This window comes from Chenopodium quinoa, unplaced genomic scaffold, assembly GCF_001683475.1.
Source record: "Chenopodium quinoa cultivar QQ74 unplaced genomic scaffold, ASM168347v1, whole genome shotgun sequence".
NCBI lineage: Eukaryota > Viridiplantae > Streptophyta > Magnoliopsida > Caryophyllales > Amaranthaceae > Chenopodium > Chenopodium quinoa.
The window spans coordinates 906,614-924,835 of record NW_018744825.1 but is presented as its reverse complement, the minus strand read 5'-3'; the positions used below and the strand labels follow the sequence as shown (position 1 = coordinate 924,835).

The window sequence follows — 18,222 nt, the reverse complement described above, 5'->3', positions numbered from 1 at the left end:
TCATTTGCTCCATACTCCTGGATTAAGGCTTCGCCTTCATCAATCCAGGGAAAAATAGACCGTTCAAGTTCTTAGCAGTAGTCGCGGAAGCTGGTCGCCATTTCCTCTATCCGAGATTGGCAGTCCGCAGATTCCTCCTCTGCTCATTTGCTCTTCAGCTCGGCTAATCGAGCTCGGTGCTCAGCCTCCTCGGCTTTATACTTCAACTCCTCGTTCATACCCGCAGCCATGACATGGTTATGAACGACCTAAAAGGTTCGAAGACAAGTTAGCCGAGGAAAAGTACCGGTGCAAAAAGTCTAAATTTTTTTTTTTAAACTTTTGGCATCGGTTTTGGTAAAAACCGGTGCCAAAAATACCCTAAAAAAATTAAAAAAAAAAAATTTTAAACTTTTAAATTGATTTATAAACATAAACATATATATAAAGTTACATATTTTCATTAAAAAAAGCTGTAATATTACAATTTTCGTCCAAAAAAAATGTTTGCATTGCATATATATAAAGTTACATATTTGCCACCCCTGTCTGAAGACGGCAACATGCTGTCCTGAGACAATACTTGGCCAACCTGTTTAGCCAACTCTCCATTTACTCGGTCCAAATAAAGCGAATAAAGCCCAGACCTCTTCTCCATTGATTGCAATGTTTTACGAGCATGAAGAAATGAAATCAGCCATTCTTCAAACAACCCTACAATGACATTAAACTTTCACATCAATCTGCGACAGTTTCACTGAAACATGCAATAAATATTTTGTTATTGCACAGCAGTGCACTTAATTATACTGGTTCAAGGCGTAACCAACTATGTTCCTTGTAATAAGAGCCAATTTCAAAAGTAAAGCCATTTTTTGCACTAATATCCGTATTTTCTGTTAATATTTGAAATCTAACTGCAAAAAAAATGATTTTATGGAGTCCAAACAACAAGGTTAAATACATACTAATCTCAAAACCTTCATCTTTTGACCAAGTGACTAAGTAGTCTGACACTAGAAACTCAATAAGTTGAATCCTGCAAGTCAAGCAATTTATTAGATGAATAATAAAAGGAATTACTCCATACTAAAAGATAGCCAACTCAGAAACAACAAATGCAGTCCTAACAAAGTGAGTGCTATGAAAAGATAGGATGATAGTGGAACTAAAAATAATCACTTTGTACCCAACATTACAAATTTACTACTTACTTTCAAATCAAGAGTGACTAATGATCTTGTACTCAGTCCTTAGGTGTCACTGACCACAGAGTTGGTACCTTCTTTCTGTCCCTGCGCCTAGTAAATTAGTAAGGAAAAACATTAAGACCAATTCAAGCACAAAGTGGTAATTGTGACTCTGTGATACAAAGAGACTTACCAGAGAGATGAGATGGTCACAATCCTCTTCAGAGATTAAATCTTTATAAACAAAGACCCTGTCCCATATAAAAACTTTCAATCAATTTTCGAGTAGAGAAAGGATGATAGGCCATAAATACACTATGCTAGTAACTTATAATTCTTCACAAACAACAAATAATGAATAACATATCTTTTCTTGCCTTGCATTACTACAATTCGGTTAAGGGAAGATCTAAACCTATTCGACAGCAATTCGTGTCAAAATACCTGACCTTGGTTGCCAAGACAGCTGGACAACCCTTGATGGATCGATCCTGCTCGAGTGTACAAGATTTTCCTGGATTGTTTCCTTACTTCTTACTTCCTTTCTGCTACTACTGAACAACAAAAGCACAGTGCATTGACCATTCAGAAACATTTACATCTGAAACTCCTCGAAACAACCAAAAACAACATCAAGCACTGAGTAGCATATTCTATTAACAAAACTAGGAGTAACAAATATCTTGAAAGATTACTCCATAAAAGATTCTTCCCCACACATTAAGCACAGAAATCAACATTAACCTTCTAAAAAATTCTCCTATCTAAATAAATTTCACATCAGTCAATTTTTTGATAGCATTATCAGCTGAGCAGCAATCAAGTAATGATTTGTACTAATTCAGTGAGTTAACATGATGTTTTTACAGAAAAAGAAAGTCCAAATCAATAAAAAATCAGTGCACTTCTAAAAACCCTAAAAATTAAAGAAATAATCAAACTTTGACAGAAAACAAGAGTTGAATTAATGAATTAATTATTGAACTAATGCAGTGCGAAATTATGCATATAATTTCAAATAAATGAGAAATTGGTAGAATTATCCAGTTTTCCTTTGTAAGTGCAATAATTTGAGGTGCTGAATTTAATGATGTTGCTAATGATATACTGATAAGATAAGCTTGTAGAAATTTAGTTATGAATTCTTGTAATGTAAAGTGTGTTATTGGTCATTATATTTTGTTAATTAAGTTGTAACATATGACGAAGCCCACCCTGAAAAATTAGTAAGGACCAACTTTTTAGAGTGGTTGACCAGAAAAGCACTCCAACAAACTCTGAGTTAATAATAACCAAAAAGATCTTAGATGACAGCATAGAAAATGGAGAAAAACATGTACTCTGGTACTAATTTACATGTAAAAATATGTGGTACAGTTGGATTAAGTCCCAAATTATTAGGCAGGATGCACGGTATTTGTAATACATAAGACTATACGAGTATTGGTTGTGATAGATACAATAACATGAATAATGTAATGAATGATGATGATGATGATGAATTAATAAAGGAAGAGAAGAGACCTGAAATGCCGATGTCATAACCAAATAAGGAACCACCAGTAGTAGCAACAATGCAAGCAATGATAACATAAGAAGTCACAAGCAGATTCTCCAAGAATATATGATTTGCTCAACTAAATGGGTCTTTAGGGGGAACTAATTGGTTGAAGAATAGGGTTCTCTTTGCACAGTCGCACATTACTTAATATGTTAAAAATAGGATACTTGATTCAATTCAATAATCAAATTAAGCTCATATTCTAACCCCTAGTCCAGAAACTATTTTGAAAATTCTCATTTTCTACATCATTTGAGTCAATTTGACACATATATATCACTTAGCATCACGGGGTAAAGCTACTCATCATTGACATGAAAGATGGACATGAAGTCCCATCCTAGATCCGCCACTGCCCCATTCCCCAAAAACTGGGTTTGTTGTTGGAAAAGATTAGGAAATTCTTGAGTAAAAAGATAAGAAAATTGCTAGTGCAGACGAGATACAAACGTACAGTACCTTGGAATGGGTAAGATCAGGTACTACATAGTTAGGCAGCTTTTCTTGCACCCCAACATAGCCACCTGTAACAAAATTGAAGTTACTACGAGAAACCAAAGGAACAATACACATAATATGATTTATGTATAGCAGAGAATAAGACCTTTGCGGGTGTGAAATCCAGTGGGCTTGCAATTCTTTCCCTTGTAGTAATTCCTTGGCGCCCTCTTTGAAGAAAGGATATCAAGTGATGATGTACGCTTCCTGTGCATTGACCTTGCAAGTCCGAGTATCAATCCCAGAGGCATCCTTTCGTTTATGACAAATTAGCATCAAACCAAACCAAACCAATCAATAAATCCTAGTACAATCAAATTCAAACAAATTGCTGGAATTGAAGAAACCAATCTAATGCTTGAAGATCATAATGTAAATAAGCCCTTAGAACAACAACAAATTATCAAAAGTCCTACTACAGAAATACCCCAAGAATTTCTTTGTCCAATCACTCTAGAAATTATGACAGATCCTGTTATTGTTGCCACTGGACAGGTAACTCTATCTTTTTGTTAATTTCATTTTATTTGCCTTTCATTTTGATTGAAAGTTAATTTTTTCGTTTCTGACAAATTAGCATCAAATCAAACCAATCAATAAATCCTAGTACAATCAATTTATTTAGTATTCATATACTAAATAATTTACTTCTTCGAAAACTAACCTACTGCGAACAAATTATCCAAACCAACACAATACAAGTGATTATACCCAGGCCCAACCTAAACCATGGCAGGAGGGAAAAGATATTTTATTTCATATTGAATTATCTCGAAAAATACATAAATTTAGGGATACTTGATTCAATAATCAAATTACGCTCATAATTTTCTTTTCTTTGGATATGATGTCTCATAATCTAAGAATTTGCGAACCCAAAACTTAAAGCACTGATAATTATATTAGATTAGATCAAATATAAACCCTACATTGTGAAATTGATATGATGATAACAACAACAAACAACTTACCTTAGAAGCTGCTTCAATGGGGGATACAAGAATTAGATTCAACGGAGAACGCTTCAATGGAGAACATTGAGTGCGCTTCAATGAAATAACTCAGAGACTTAGGAAATAGGAATAGAGGCCTTTAATGGAGAAGGAGATCGAAGGAGAGAGACGGAGTGTTAGGAAAGCTCAGAATCCCCTTCAATGGTAGAAATTCGAGTACGCTACAATGGAGGAGAGAGAGGGGCAGATCAGATGAGAACGAAGAGGAAAGAGCAAGGAAATGAAGAATGACGCGCCTTAATCCGGGTTTTGTTTTTTTAAATGGCACCGGTTCAAACCGGTGCTAATTATTATAGTTGGCACCGGTTTAAGGCGAACTGGTGCCAACTCTATTGCTTTCTTTGTTTTTTTTATTTTTTTATTTTTTTTTAAGGTTGGCACCGGTTTGAACCGGTGCTAATTAAATGAGCAACTCCCTATTTTCCAATCCCGCCCATTTTTTTTTGGCACCGGTTTTCAAGAACCGGTGCTATAGGGGGGGTGCCTATTTGATTTTTTCTACTAGTGCTGGGGCATATTTGGACCATATCTTTGATCTTTGTATGTGAAAAACCCTCAACCGGAAAGATTTCGCCTGGGGCATTTGTAGACCATAGATTTTCAAAACTAAACACAAGCGGTAATGGACCGTCTGGGGGGTCTTTGAACAACTCTTCATGAATACCGTTTGGTGTATTTTTGAGAAGTCTCAAATAACCGCTTAAAGGACCCTCATCCGGAAATTTTCCGTCTGGGGTATTTCTGAGCAATCTTCAAAAATTGTCTTTTAGAGTAGTTTTTTGCATTTCGTTTTCAAAGGACCCTTAGGCGGCTAAATACCGTTTGAGGTATGTTTGAGCAAGTTTTCACAACTTATAGGTCCTCAGCCGGTCTTCAAACTGTCTAGGTTATTTACAAATAACTTTTTGGCCTTGTAGTTACAAGACACTCAGGCGGTCTTTGAACAGACCTAGATGATGCCACTTGAGGTATCCTTGGAAAAAGCTTCGCTGAAACCGTCTGTAGTATCTTTGAGTCATCTTCCGTAGATACCATCTGTAGTATCTTTGAGTCATGCATTGATTTGTGCTTTTGCTTTTTATTTCAGCAATCTTCAGCAGCCGTAGTACACCGCTTGTGGTATCTTCAAGCCACATTTCAGATTTTCAACTTTTCTTCAAATCTTCAAATATCAAGGTATCACCCTTGTCTTCTTTTTTCTGACTTTTGAGTTTACCGGTTGCATAGGATAGAGAATAATGGACTCTCCCAACTCACACATGGCACGACCTAGGGCAGTCAACCGATCACCGGATACGGCTGAATCTAGGACTGGGAATGCCGTCTAGGGTGTTTGGACCACCCTTACTTTTCTGAGAACCCGACCGTTTCTGTTCATGTGCACGACAGAATGGCTCGGATCAGATCGACGGCTGTTGACCCTGACTACAAGTCTCAAGGTTCAGCCGGAACTCCGGTTGAGAAGTACCTTATGATCAACCAGGCGTTTCGAATACGTCTGCAGATGAAATTTTAGAAGAGTTGGAGAACTCCAATGGTGAGGAGTCTGACCAAGGAGCCGAGTCTAATGATTCTACAATGTCACCGGATGCTCCTACAAATGACGAGGAAGCGTACAACTGGCCTTCCATAAACAACCTAATGGAGGCCATTATGAGCGCCCGGGATGTCGTGACTTTAAATGCAACATTGCCCGGATTTTTGGAAAAACACCCGGTTGGGGAGGACTGGGAGGTTATCGTTCCACCGGGTGACTCATCAGTTTTCTGGGATGACAACTTGAAACATTTTGATAACTACTTCGGCTGCTACGAGGTGGCATTCAAAGCCGGCCTCTGGTTTCCCTTACACATATGCATCAAAGCCCTGCTGAGAGGCTATGATTTGGGAGTATGGCAGCTTACACCCAACTCTTGGGTGAATATTATAGGATACATTTCCGCCTATGAGACACAGGAGGTGACGCCTAGCTGGGAGGCGTTTGCCCACATGCATTACCTTAGCCGGGCACCGGGTGGTTGGAACGCATGGTACACACTTACAACCCTTCCAGAATATATGATGACATTGGAGAAGCCCTCCAAATGGACAAGTTTTATTATGTCTCTTCCCCTTCTACGACTGCAAACCACCGGATGCGCCGTTAGAATAAAAAATTGGATCTCTTAGGGAAAAAGTGCACCTTACCCAGAATTCCGTCTGAGGCCCGGGACGCAATAATGGAACCTGGTCTTTTCACCAAAACAACTCTTCCTTTGGATGATGGGACTCAAGTCATAGTCCCCAAATTCTGGGTCTCTCATCCGGACTGGTTTAGAGACGAGGCGTTTCTTTCCGCCTGCGGCTTAGCACTCGTTGGGACAGACGTAGGTTTACTACTTCAACCGGCATTATTGTGCCGCTTAATATAGTATTTTGAGTGTACATATTGTAGGGTTTCGTAGTGACCCGACACTACGCGGAAGGAAACCCACCAAGACCCACCCCTTAATTAAAGCAATTAACAAGCATAATAAACTTAATCAAACAAGACTAAGAACAAGAATTATACTTTTGACGCGTGCTTCGCTCCCAAAGAGCTCTTACTTTAAAATCCCGAAAAGTTGAGATCTCCGACGGATCGTACCCTCGACCCGACCCAAGCGTCCTAAGTCTTGAAGGTTAGTCAAGACCCGGACAAAATAACTATGAGTTTTACGAATCAAAGGTTTACTCTTTCTTAGAGTTGTCTTTTTAATTCCACTCAAGGTTGTCATCTCAAAATCCCAACCAAGTGGGTATTTATAGAGAATGGAGACTTGAAACCCCTTTTCATGATCAATGTGGGATCATGTGCAATTGCAATAATTTATTTAATTCCAAAATAAATAATTATGCAAAAGCAATCACAAGCCAACAACTGGCAAAAGGAGAGAATGGGTTAGGTGCGGACCATATCCCATGGGGGGAACCATTGCCTTGCTCCCTAAGGGAAGCTTGGTGGCTTTGGTCCCTACCTCACCTTAAACCTCCACTCACAAGAGGTGTTGGGCTGCTGCCAGCTAGCATGTGCAAGTCAGCCCAGCCAGCTAGCATGTGCCTGCCAGCAGCCTCGCATGCTTGGTGCTAGGCTGTGCTAGGCGCTTGTGCTGGCCAGTGCTAGCTGCTGCGCGCTGCTGGCTTCCTAGCACTCCCCAACGCACGCACATGCCTCGCACTACCAGCATGTGTGCTGCTAGCGAGCCACGCATGGTGGCCCCCCTTAGCTTCGCACACCACGCACACACCTTCGCAGCACCTCTCGCACTAGCCACGCTTGATGCGCAGCGTGCATTGGCCTCGCACCACACGCACGCCCACGCATCACACAACAGTCTTGGTGCGTGGTGATGCTGGGATGCTGTGCGTGGCCTAGCACTATGCTGGCACCCAGGCCCTGGCATATAGTGCGATGCTTGGTGCTGTCATGCGAAGGCTAGCACACAAGCCAGCACACACATGGTGCGTCAATGCGAGGCAGGCACCCATGCTAGCACATGGTGCCAGTGATGGTGCTGTCATGCCAGGCACCCACGCACGCAACACCCAGTGCCTGCGATGGTGCCCCCGGTGCGCCTGGTGCCTGCGATGGGTTGCTAGGTGCCCCTGGTGCGCCTGGTGCCTACGATGGCTTGCTAGGTGCGCCTATTGCTTGCGATAGGCTGCCAAGCCGCGCCTAGGCTGCGATAGTGCCTAGCACACCATGGTGCGCCTAGCACACACACGGTGCACCTAGGCTTGCGACGAGCTAGCCTAGCCTAGCTACGGCTACGCTCATACTTGTTGCTTGTGATTTTGCGACGCTCGGTCTCGACGCCCTAGGCTCGATTTCCGACGTCTGTATTCGTAAAACTCTGTCGACTCATTAAATCCTTTTGGATTAATTCGTCATCTCGGATCGGTGATTCGATTGGGTTCGACTCGAAGGGTTCAGTTAAGATCAAGCTGTAATATCAATTGGACCTCGATATTACTGATCGAAAGCGTCCTCCACCTAGGCATTCCGATCACTTGAACTTACTGAAGAATTAGCTCTGTAATAATTCTGAACCCTCTATCAGAAGAATACACTTGTTGGAAGGACACCATTCCTTTCAATCTCCCACTTGTCCGTCCGGACAAGTGTGCATACAGTGTATAGCTTATTTCCTATGTCACTTAATGTTTCTTCGTGAACTATAAGGTAAGATTCTTTGTCATCCTGATTACGTTCAGAAGTGTTTCTCGATCTCCGAGTTCGACTGTCAATAAGCAGATGATTTCTAAAATCCATCTGAGCACGGCCATGCATTTTCACAGTCTCGCTCTTCGAGCGGCCTTGTAAACAACAAAACATTTTCCCTATTGTTAGTAGGGGGACAATCCCAGTCTTGTATTGTAAGTTCTTCTTACTAAGAGGACATAGTCTGCGGAGTGTTCCCGTTATGATCCCCAGTTACGGAAGACGTTTGGAAACATCAAAGAGTCTAGTACTCAAACAAGAAAACTTCACAGTACTCATGGTCGGAGGAAACAAGTTCCGAAAGTCATAATGAGAAATGTACTTATGACAAAATTTAAATTTTTCTTAAAGTACTCTCATAGGTCTTATCAAGTACAGTTCCAAACTATACCTGTGCAAATGATTTATGATCGTCACGTCCTCGCAGCACAAGAAACGGTGCTGTAAATCATACTACACACTAATTTATTGCGGTCATCAATCGTCCATCTATTAGATGACCTCGATTAGGGACAATTTTCGATTTAATATTCAATGTTCACTTAACAGGTGTTTCTTTATGCAAGACATGGTCTTCATACCCTGTTTTGAATATTTCTGTAAATCGAATGGACTCATAATTTAATTCTAAACCACAATTAAATAGTAATGGAGTGAATGATAATTTTGCACAAAATTAATTACTCCATTAATGAATGATTTTAATACAGTGTCTTACATTAAATCAACCCGTTTAATTAAAACACATGTACAAGGAATTTTCAAAGCCAGTCTCCTATGAGCTTGATTCCCATTGCCTACATTATCACTTGAGGCAAAGGTTTAGTCAAAGGATCGGCTACATTATCATCCGTGCCGATCTTACAAATTCTGATTTCACCTTCGGATTTCCATTCCCTTATCATGTGAAATTGCCTTTGCACGTGTTTGACCTTCTAGTGTTCTCTCGGCTCCCTGGCCTGAGCGATAGCTCCTTTGTTATCATAATAGAGGTCTATCGGCTCCTTGATTGAGGGTACAACACCAAGTTCACTGATGAACTTCCGGATCCAAGCAGCTTCCTTGGCTGCTTCTGAGGCGGCCAAGTACTCGGCTTCAGTTGTAGAGTCTGCAGTGGTGCTCTACTTGGCACTCTTCCAGCTCAACGCTCCTCCATTCAGACAGAATACATATCTTGACTGTGACTTGAAGTCATCTCTGTCAGTCTGGAAGCTAGCGTCGGTGTAACCTTCAACAACCAGTTCTTTGTGGCCTCCATACACCAGGAATTTATCCTTGTTCCTTTTCAGGTACTTAAGGATGTTCTTGGCCGCAGTCCAATGCGCCTCTCCTAGGTTCGATTGGTATCGACTCGTTCCACTCAGGGCATACGATACATCTAGCCTTGTACATATCATGGCATACATGATCGATCCGATTAGCGAAGCATATGGGATCTGATTCATTCTTTCTCGCTCAACAGGTGTCTGTGGACACTGTTTCTTGCTGAGAGTTATGCCATGGGACATGGGTAAATGCCCTCTTTTGGTATTCTCCATGTTGAATCGAGCCAGTACCTTATCAATGTAAGTACTCTTGCTTAATCCAATTATCCTCTTAGATCTATCCCTGTAGATCTTGATGCCTAATATGTACTGTGCCTCTTCTAAGTCCTTCATTGAAAAGCACTTTCCTAACCAGCCCTTTACGGTCTCCAACAATTTTGTGCTGTTTCCAATGAGCAGTATGTCATCGACATACAGGACTAGGAATGCAATATCACTCCCACTGACCTTCTTGTATACACAAGACTCATCTGGATTCCTGATAAAACCAAATTTGCTAATGGCTTCATCAAATCGCAGATTCCAACTTCTGCTGGCTTGCTTTAGTCCATAAATGGACTTCTTCAGCTTGCAAACCTTTCCAGCGTTGCCTGGATCGAAAAAACCTTCTTGTTGTGTCATATACACAATTTCTTCCAAAATTCCATTAAGGAAGGCGGTTTTGACATCCATTTGCCATATTTCGTAATCGTAATATGCAGCAATCGCTAGGATGATCCGGACGGATTTTAGCATTGCAACTGGTGAAAACGTTTCATCATAGTCAATCCCGTGGTCTTGTCTATAACCTTTTTCCACCAGTCTAGCTTTGTATATTGATACATTTCCATCCTTGTCTGTCTTCACTTTGAAGATCCATTTGCAACCAATGGGTGTATAACCTCGGGCAAATTCACCAAGTCCCAGACTTGATTTTCAGACATGGAGTCCATCTCGGATTTCATGGCCTCTTGCCATTTTGCAGAGTCGGGGCTCGTCATAGCTTGCTTGTATGTTGCCGACTCATCACCATCGATGACTAGGATGTCCTGATCATCAGTTAAGACGATACCGAGGTATCTGTTTGGTTGAGATCTTTGCCGTTGCGACCTACGTAGGGTAATTGGTTGAGCATTTACATTGTCTGTTTGATTCTGACCAATCTTCTTAGATGCTTCCAAAGTATCTAGATTGTCAGTTTTGTCACGTTGACATTGTTGCTCGTCCTCTCGAACTTCGTCGAGTTCGATTTTCCTCCCACTTGCCATTTTGGAAAGGTGGTCCTTCTCTAAAAAGACACCATCACGAGCAACAAACACTTTGTTCTTGGATTTATTGTAGAAGTAATACCCTTTGGTTTCTTTTGGATATCCCACAAAGAAACACTTATCTGATTTGGGGTGAAGTTTGTCCGAAATTAATTGCTTGACATATGCTTCGCATCCCCAAATCTTGAGAAAAGACAACCTAGGAGGTTTCTTAGTCCATAATTCATATGGAGTCTTTTCAACAGCTTTTGACAGAGCTCTATTCAGTGTTAGTGCTGCAGTTTGTAGCGCATGTCCCCAGAAAGAGATAGGGAGTTCACTAAGACCCATCATTAATCGAACCATGTCTAACAAAGTTCGATTCCTCCGTTCGGACACTCTGTTCCATTGAGGAGTTCCGGGAGGTGTCAACTCTGAAAGAATGCCATTTTCTTTCAAGTGATCGTCGAATTCATGGCTCAAATATTCGCCACCTCGATCCGATCGAAGTGCTTTAATTTTCTTGCCAAGTTGATTTTCAACTTCTTTTTGAAATTCTTTGAACTTCTCAAAGGATTCAGATTTATTCGACATTAAGTAGAAATAGCCATATCTACTATAATCGTCGGTGAAAGTGATGAAATATCGGTAACCTTGTCTTGCGGGTTTGCTCATTGGTCCACATACATCCGTGTGTATTAGACCTAATAAGTTACTTGCCCTTTCTCCCAACTTGGAGAATGGATGTTTTATCATCTTGCCTAATAAGCATCCTTCGCAATTTTCAAATGACTCTAAGTCGAATGAGTCAAGAAAACCTTCTTGAAGAAGTTTCTTGATGCGTTTGATGTTAATATGGCCAAGACGACAATGCCACAAGTAGGTTTGATTTGACTCGATGGTCTTAGCCCTTTTGGAAGTATTCTCGATGTTATAGACCTGTTTGTCTAGTGAAAGCACATAAAGACCATTTTCTGAATGTGCCTTACCATATAAAACATTATCAAAATATATAAAACAGCTATTGTTTTTTATTCGAAATTCGAATCCTTTGGCGTCCAACGCCGATATTGAAATAATGTTTTTGGTCACTCTAGGAACATGATAACAGTTTTCAAGTTCTAGAACAAGCCCTGAGGGCAAAGACAAACTGAGACTTCCAACGGAGACGGCAGACATCCTTGTTCCATTGCCGACCCGAAGCTCGACCTCTCCCTTCTCTAGCCTCCTACTTATCCTTAGTCCCTGAGCATTGGAACAAAGGTGTGAGCCACATCCGGTATCTAATACCCATGATGTTTTGCTAGCGAAGTTTAAGTCTATAACAAAAATACCTGATGAAGAAGCAACGTTGCCGTTCTTCTTATCTTCCTTGAATTTGAGGCAGTCCCGTTTCCAATGTCCCTTCTTCTTACAGTAGAAACATTCGGAATCGGATTTAGAAGAGGCTGCCCTTTTGTCCTTGCTGCCCTTGGCAGATTTTGACTTAGGCGGGAATTTCTTCCTTTTCCCATTAAAGCTCTTCTTTTTGCCCGGACGTTTGAATGGCTTGCCCTTCCTCACCATGAGCATGTCATGCTTGCCCTCATCCTTGAGGGTTTGCTCGGCTTGCTTCAACATACCATGAAGCTCGGTGAGGGTTTTCTCCATACTATGCATATTATAGTTCATCTTGAACTGATCATAGCCTTTGTGAAGGGAGTGGAGAATGATATCAATTCCCATTTTGGTTGAATACCCAGCATCAAGCCTTTCCATGTTTTCAAATAATCCAATCATTTTGAGAACATGCGGGCTGACTGGCTCTCCTTTCTTGAGCTTGCTCTCAAGTATCTGCCTGTGGGTTTCAAACCTTTCAGTCCGAGCCTGCTCTTGGAACATATTCTGAAGCTCAGAAATGATCTCAAAAGCTGTCTCCTTTTCAAAGAAAGTCTTTTGAAGATCCGGAGACATTGTGGCCAACATAATGCATTTGACATCCCGATTGGCACTTTGCCATCGGTTAAGGGCAGCCTGAGTGACCTCCTCATTGGGAGCGTCGGACATTTCCTCATCAAGGACGTATTCCTTTTGCTCCTGCATTAGTACAATGCGGAGATTTCTTTGCCTATCAAGAAAGTTTGGCCCGCTCAACTTCTCCTTGTCGAGAATTGAGCGCAAAGAGAATTGGTTGTTGTTTGAGTTACTTGCAGAAATTGTTCTACAATTGAAAGAATATGAAATGAAAAACCATTCATATAATTAATAAGTTTGAAATTTAAAAGCGTTCATGCAAATTTTCAATCTTATTGAGCATTTTATCCACGCGTTAATAATTTTGTCCCTTTTAGGCGAGAATAAAATGATTCCGAGATCCTAAAGATCAAGAAATGGTTAAGCATGCTTTGGCTTGTCTTACCATTAAATATCTTAAGGTAAGCAATCCAATTGCTAAAAGCTCCAAGCTACTCTCGGTTTGATAAAATGTCGCATCTAATGCATTCTCGACATTTTATCTCTTTTTCCACGACATCTAAGGACTCGTTACTGATATCGTTGAGCTTAACCAAGACAACTTGTATACCTAGTATACCTTACGTTCCTAGGGAAATAGTGATGCCTCGCTTTGGCGTAATCCATCACGTACGCGCATTAGTTCGGTAAGTGTTGTTCTTGGAACGACAAATTTTAGCTCAATATTATTAAGGGACCTAGGGTTTCTATGTTGGTTGATTTAAGTGAACTTAACTAATCGTCGCAATATAATAGAAATCCTAGACATGCATCTAGAAATCATATATAATAACAATATATATAAGGCATAAAATAGATGCATTTGGCAACTAGAATGACCCCTTGAAATCTTCAATTTCCATGGGTTTTCATCTTGGCTCGTCTTCGTCGAAACGCTGTCTTGAGACATCTTTGCCAAAATGAAATAAAAGAAGCTATCTAAAACGACTAAGATTAATCTAATAGTACAAAAATAATTAACGGTTCACAGACCGTATTTAGATTTACAAAAATACATAACGGAACGCAGTCCGTATTTTCTATCCTAGTCGGGCCCCACTATTTGCCATTTTCAAAGAACCTGTTTTGAAAACAATCTTTTCCATTCACCCATTCACTATTTGTGAATGGCCCATGCAATTTTACGAAATACATAATTAAACACGCAAAATTAGTAACTTACTTAGGTGGTTAATCCTATTAACGCGCCTAATTAAAACTAGTCAAAGTGGTTTAATCCATTATTTCTAAACGCAAAATTCTTACGCACTTAATTAAGCTCCCACTAAAATCCGCATCCGTACTTAATTAATCCGATTAATTGAGTCGGCATAACCCATAATTTGTCAAAATTTTGCAAAATCGAAAATCGAAGTTTTTAGCCTCGTAAAAATAATTACCAAAAATATTTTAAAGACGGGATAATGCAAAAATCATAGCTCAAACACTAAGCAAAACCACCCAAGAAAACCCTTGGTGGGTGCGCACCATGGCTGCTAGGCAGCCCATGGCATGGCGCCATGGTGCGTGGGTGAGGCTTGCTGTGCCTAGCAAGCACTGCTGTAAGTGCCAGCTGCCTGCTAGCATGCTGCGTATGCTTGCTAGTATGCTGGTGCCTGCGAGCATCTGGCCTACTGGGCAGGCGCCTCTTGATGCTCGTGGTGCGCTGGGCTGATGCTTGCTGCCCAACATCATCCCTCGCAAGCCAGCCCCAGCCACTGCCCACGCACATCAACCATGCCTCCCCGCCACACAACAGCGCACAGCAGCATCATGGCTCACCCTTGTGCGCACCACAGGCAGCCACATGTGGGCTGCTAGGCAGCCCGACTAGCCTTGGTGGCACTTGGGTGTGTTGCCTTGATTTGTGTGCTATGACTCGGGATTTTAATCCCGATTTACGTGTGACATAAATTAATTCTAAATTACATTTTAGAATAAATCTGATGAAAAATAAAATAACATGAAATTAAGTCTAACTTAAATAAATTTATTTTATTGGTGCACAAGCCTAAATTTATCCAAAATTTCAATTTTGAACAAAAATTAGGTTAAACTTTATGCTTAAAATAAAATGAGCTATGTCCAAAATTAATCTTGCCAATATGCAAATTAATAATGGATTTGACAAATGGGAGTTGGAAAAATAAATTAACCATCCAATGATAAAATTTTCCAACTTGCATACTTGTGTAAAATACCAAGATTACATCTTCCAATATGAAGACTAATCAAATTTTACTCACAAGTAATTGAACTTGATGGATTTTAATCAACCAAACATGAAAAAATCCAAACTTTGTTCAACATGGAATTTAGGGTTAGGGTTCCAATCATTTAAACCTTTAAAGATTAGAACTTTAACATTATTTGGGAACTTAAAATACAAAAACAACAAGTTTTCACACCTTATTGCAATTTATTTGCAAAATTTGTGAAAAACAAGTTTATGTGATAAATTGGTATATCAACTTAAGCACTAATAAACACTCCATTATTATGCTCAAGGATATTTTAAAACCAGTAGATTAGTGATGCAAATGTGCATTTAATCTAACCTTTAATGCTTTCATAAATCAAGGCTTAAAAAGAATTAAAATTTTCGTTGAAAAACGAAAAACCCCAGAAAAATTGGGTTTCTGGTTCGAATTTGGCTTCTGGACATTCCTAAGAGGTTTGAAACAGTTCCAGAATGTCGATTCCACCCAAAAAACACTATTTTTGAGCCAAAATCTGGGTTCGACAGCCTAATCGAAAATAAAATCGAGTTTTAAAAAAAATAATTAAAACGAGCATCTAATCTAATTAGATGAACATGAACCAGAAAAATAAATTCTTGTAAAACACCTTAATTAAACACAATAATTGCAAAAATTAAAAGGAGCGTGGCTCCGATACCGCTGTAGGGTTTCGTAGTGACCCGACACTACGCGGAAGGAAACCCACCAAGATCCGCCCCTTAATTAAAGCAATTAACAAGCATAATAAACTTAATCAAACAAGATTAAGAACAAGAATTATACCTTTTACGCGTGCTTCGCTCCCAAAGAGCTCTTACTTCAAAATCCCGAAAAGACGAGATCTCCGACGGATCGTACCCTCGACCCGACCCAAGCGTCCTAAGACTTGAAGGTTAGTCAAGACCCGGACAAAATAACTATGAGTTTTACGAATCATAGGTTTACTCTTTCTTAGAGTTGCCTTTTTAATTCCACTCAAGGTTGTCATCTCAAAATCCCAACCAAGTGGGTATTTATAGAGAATGGGGACTTGAACCCCTTTTCATGATCAATGTGGGATCATGTGCAATTGCAATAATTTATTTAATTCCAAAATAAATAATTATGCAAAAGCAATCACAAGCCAACAAGTGGCAAAAGGAGAGAATGGGTTAGGCGAGGACCATATCCCATGGGGGGGACCATTACCTTGCTCCCCAAGGGAAGCTTGGTGGCTTTGGTTCCCACCTCTCCTTAAACCGCCACTCACAAGGGGTGCTGGGCTGCTGCCAGCTAGCATGTGCCAGCCAGCCCAGCCAGCTAGCATGTGCCTGCCCAGAAGCCTCGCATGCTTGGTGCTAGGCTGTGCTAGGCGCTGGTGCTGGCCAGTGCTAGCTGCTGCGCGCTGCTGGCTGCCTAGCACTCCCCAACGCACGCACATGCCTCGCACTCCCAGCATGTGTGCTGCTAGAGAGCCACGCATGCTGGCCCCCCTTAGCTTCGCACACCACGCACACACCTTCGCAGCACCTCTCGCACTAGCCACACATGATGCGCAGCGTGCATTGGCCTCGCACCACACGCACGCCCACGCATCACACAACAGTCTTGGTGCGTGGTGATGCTGGGATGCTGTGCGTGGCCTAGCACTATGCGGGCACCCAGGCCCTCGCATATAGTGCGATGCTTGGTGCTGCCATGCGAAGGCCAGCACACAAGCCAGCACACACATGGTGCGCCAATGCGAGGAAGGCACCCATGCTAGCACATGGTGCCAGTGATAGTGCTGCCATGCCAGTCACCCACGCACGCAAGACCCAGTGCCTGCGATGGTGCGACCGGTGCGCCTGGTGCCTGCGATGGGTTGCTAGGTGCCCCAGGTGCGCCTGGTGCCTACGATGGCTTGCTAGGTGCTCCTATTGCTTGCGATAGGCTGCCAGGCCGCGCCTAGGCTGCGATAGTGCTTAGCACACCATGGTGCGCCTAGCACACATGGTGCACCTAGGCTTGCGATGAGCTAGCCTAGCCTAGCTACGGCTACGCTCATACTTGTTGCTTGTGATTTTGCGACGCTCGGTCTCGACGCCCTAGGCTTGATTTCCGACGTCTGTATTTGTAAAACTCTATCGAATCATTAAATCTTTTTGGATTAATTCGTCATCTCGGATTTGTGATTCGATTGGGTTCGACCCGAAGGGTTCAGTTAAGATCAAGCTGTAATATCAATTGTACCTCGATATTACTGATCGGAAGCGTCCTCCACTTAGGCATTCCGATCACTTGAACTTACTGAAGAATTAGCTCTGTAATAATTCTGAACCCTCTATCGGAAGAATACACTTGTTGGAAGGACATCATTCCTTTCACATATATTTTTCTTTGTTCTCTTTTGCAGAAAAAGGTCTCGAGATGACTCCACCAGAAATGACTCCGGCTAAATCACCAGCCGAGCTCAGATGGAGATGCTCGAAGCCAAATGGGCCCAACTGGCGGCCAAAGTAAGCGGGGTAAGTTCCGGCTGAATTATCATACCCTTTTGCATATCTTGTAGTTAAAACAGTTGACTAACTTTAATTCTTTGCTCTTATGTAGTCGGGGAGCTAGAATGTACTGCGCTTTGTTCGCCAAATGGTCAGGAGACTAGGAGAGGAGCTTGCTTAACCCGCCTCACAAAGGCGAAGGCTCTCAATCGGACCTTCCGAGAGACCAACTACTGCAGGCAAGATTCTGCAGATCCCGGGTGGTAGCTCGGGACCATCTAGGGACTGCTCTAAGGAGCCCGAGGTCCATTCTAGCCGGGTGCCTGCCATAGCATCCGGACGAAACGCGGCTGGGGGTGGTGGCACCCCACAGCCTGAAAATCAAGGTATGGATCCTCCTTTTGACCCCCCTGGCCGCTTGGGCCACTTCGAGTAAAGTCTCACTCTTCTCAGTTAGGGGAGACATCCGGCGGCCGGCTAAATATAGGGGCCGCCTATA

General features: G+C 41.6%; 1 long non-coding RNA gene across 5 annotated transcripts; it reads right to left on the bottom strand.

Annotated features, from left to right (window-relative positions):
* Positions 1–457: 457 nt before the first annotated feature.
* LOC110704222 lies at positions 458–4,717 on the bottom strand. Of its 5 annotated transcripts, none has more exons than XR_002507881.1 (8): positions 4,200–4,717; positions 3,335–3,480; positions 3,190–3,254; positions 1,619–1,723; positions 1,363–1,420; positions 1,194–1,280; positions 948–1,018; positions 458–736 (listed from the first exon to the last, which is right to left on the bottom strand). It is a non-coding gene; the product is annotated as an uncharacterized LOC110704222 (long non-coding RNA). The 5 variants fall into 5 exon arrangements; XR_002507879.1 differs by having other exon boundaries at positions 458–693; positions 4,200–4,716; XR_002507882.1 differs by having other exon boundaries at positions 458–1,018; positions 1,619–1,720.
* Positions 4,718–18,222: the final 13,505 nt, after the last annotated feature.